Source organism: Dasypus novemcinctus, chromosome 8 (assembly GCF_030445035.2).
Source record: "Dasypus novemcinctus isolate mDasNov1 chromosome 8, mDasNov1.1.hap2, whole genome shotgun sequence".
Lineage (NCBI taxonomy): Eukaryota > Metazoa > Chordata > Mammalia > Cingulata > Dasypodidae > Dasypus > Dasypus novemcinctus.
Genome location: NC_080680.1, coordinates 106,359,184 through 106,362,430, shown reverse-complemented (window position 1 = coordinate 106,362,430; position 3,247 = coordinate 106,359,184).

Below are 3,247 nucleotides of genomic sequence, written 5' to 3'. Positions count from 1 at the left end.
TGACTAAGCACCACACGCCGGGCCTTCAGACCACAGAAATGTGTTCTCTCTCCGTTCTGCAGCCCAGAGGTCCAAGGTCAAGGTGTCGGCAGGGCTCTGCTCCCTCCCAGGTCTGCGGGGAAGCACCTGTCCCATGCCCCTCTCCTGGCTTCTGGCGGTGGCTGGCTGCAATCCACGCTGCCCTCCCCTCCGTTTGTCTATCTGTGTCGCAGTTTCATCTTATAAGGACAGCGGTCAGATTGCATTGAGGTCCCTTACTCCAGTGTCGTTCCAACTTTCCTACTCTGTCTGTATTGACCCTATTTCCAACTCAGGGTATATTCAGAGATCCTGAGGGCTAGGACGTCAGCGGATCTTTTTAGGGTTGGAAGTGCAACATATCTTCTTTATAGACACAATTCAATCCATAACCGAAAGGGCAAAAAAGTAGAGGAGGCAGGAGCTAGGTCTTGTAGGCTCTTGAGGGAATCCACACTCTCCTCCATGGACAGTGAAGAGCTGTTGACTATTATTGCTGTTGTTTGTTGTTGTTATTAGTATAGTCCCACATGCAGAGGAGGGCACGAAGGCTCCCACCGGGCATGACTCGCTTTTGCAGAGCTGAGGCTGGAAGGCAGGGGCGTGCCCCGGCTTGGGAGGTGCAGGTCCTCTGAGGGAAGGAAACCCCCCGGCCAGCCCCTGGCCAGGCTCCTCCCATTCTCTCCCCATCCCTTCCTGCCTCCAGCCTGGTGGAGACACTCGCTGAGCCTTCCAAGGCCACCCGGCTCTGCAAAGGGATGGAGCCAGAATTTGGAATTGGGAGCAATGCCTGAGGGTGAGGGGAAACTGGGGCCTTCGCAAAGGCAGCGCCTGAGCTAATTCCTTTTGGAGTCTAAGCCCCCCATGGAGTGCAGCTCTGAGGACCTCAAATGCTTGAGGAAGGCAGGAGGGGGGGAGGAGGGAAGGAGGGGGAGAAGAGGGGGGAGGAGGGGGAGGAGGGGGAGGAAGGGAGCAGGGATGATGGAAAGGAGGGAGAGGGAAAGAAGGAGGGCGGGACCTGGGAACGTCGGACCTGGCCTCGTGTCATCCTTTGAACCCGGACGGGACCTTCCCCTGAGCCTGGCAGCCTGGGATGGGCCCCTGGTCTGTCCCTCTTCCGGGACCTCAGTTTCTCCTGAGCGGAGTGGGATTGTACCACAAGCCTCGCAGGCCCTTTCTGCTGGTTTCTCTCTCCTCCCTCCCCCGCCTCCCAGTCTGGGGAATTTCTTGCCTTCTGGGGGAGCGTGCGGGTGGTGGGGGTTGAGCCACGCCCTTTACAGACAGGGGTGCTGGCCCTACGAAGCAATCATTGCCACCTTCTTGGCTTCTGTACTTCTGGGCCCTGGGCCTCCCCTCACCCCACCCCCTTTCTGCCCCTGGCTCCCTTATAAATGCTCCCCGATGGCCCCCCACTCTTCCGCTGCAGCTGGGAGTAACTGGGGACGTCCCAGCAGCCTGCTGTCCCTCCAGGGTGCAGGGGTACAGAAACTGCGAGCACAGCACCTCCGCCTCGGGGCCAGGCAAGGCGGGGTGGGACGAGGCAGCGCTCCACACTCCAGCCTCCCTGGTTCCCAGCCCAAATACCACCCTTTCCCCAAACACCCCCTCTCCGGGAAGGTGGTGTGAGGTGGGTGTTAGAAAGAAAGCTGCTCCTGTAAGAGAACAAAAGGTCATCCAATTGTGGAGAAAAGACTTTTATTAACGATTTTGCAAGAACGGTGTGACCCGGATAACATGGCTGGCTCGCCCAACAGCGAGAAACAGTGATATTTATACCCTAAACCTAACCCTCCCCTGTTCCCCAGTGACTGGGTACTTCAGGGGTTACAACCTATCCGAGAGGTCTAACTAACTTACTGTGGGCTGGGTGGGCTCAGCGCCGCTTTCACTCCTGGTGCCACTTTTCAAATTTGGTGGCACTTTTGCTTTGGTCCCACCCTCGCTTCTCACCATTGGCCCCCCCTTGCTTTGGCCACACCCTCCCTTTGGTGCTACTTTTCAAATTCTTGGTGCCAAAGTCGCTAGAACCCCTTTCTTTCCCTCCTCCACCTGCAGAGCCAGCTCTACCTTCACCTGTATGTGAAAATTAAATGTAACTCTTCCCTTACAATGGGGGCATGGTGGGGAAAGGAACACCACCAGAAGGGAGTTTACAGCTAGCTTTGCCACTGACTCTGACCCCCCAGTGCTGTTTCCTCCTTAGAAAAATATGGGGATGCATAGTAATACCTGCATGGAGATTGGGGGACTGCTTGTCAAAGCCACTTTGTAAGCAGGGACTCAGTAGCCATAGACGGGAGGGGCTTTCTGTGGCTAAGTTCACAGGCTTTGGAATCCGGCCCCTGGTTCTAATCCCAGGACTGAAAGACCACTAGTGAGCTGCTCAACTCTCTTGTGCCTCAGTTTCCTCGTGTGTGAAGTTGGAAAGATGTTAGTAGCACCTAGTGCAGTTAGTGTGAGAATTACCTATAGGGTACTTAGAAGAGGGACTGGCACAAGAAATGCCCAATAATGGAAGGACTGTTACCATCACCCCATTTTGTAATTGGGGCTACTGAGGCTCCAGGTTCTTGGTGCCTGTCTTTAGGGCACACAGCTTGTAAGTGGCAAGCCCAGGTCTGCATAGTCCCTCTACAGCTCCTTTGTGGGGGCAAACACAGGCCCTACTTCTCTCTCCTGCTGGTCTTAGCTCCTCACCCACACTTGCCTCCTCTCTGGGCTGTTCCTCTGAGGATGAGGTATAACCCTCAGGGGAGGCAGCAATGCCCAGCACTGAGCTCTTGAGGGTGTCTAAGACAGCATGCTCCTAAAAAAAGAAAAAGAAAAAAAGAAAAGGAAAATTAAAAAATGAAAACAACAAAAAAAGGAAAAAAAAAGACGGCATGCTTCATCGGAGGCCCTCCACTTTTGAGGGTGACTCTTGATCTTGGAGGGTGGTGCTGTCTTGGCTGTGCAGGACAGCGGGGAGAATCAGGTGCTGGGAGCCATGCCCAGGGGCTCCTGCTGACCCTACAGGGCTCCACCCCTTGGGGGTCTGTGGAAAGATTTCAGGGGGTCCGTGAGCTTGAAGTGAAAAAAAATCAACTTGTAATTTTTATTTTCTCTGACCTTGTGGCAGTTTGATATTATTTATGAATTCCAGAAAGAGAGATTATGTTTGTAAATTGGTCTGTTCCTCTGGGCGTGATACCCTTTGATTGTATTAGCTTCAGCTGAGATGCCTTTGGTT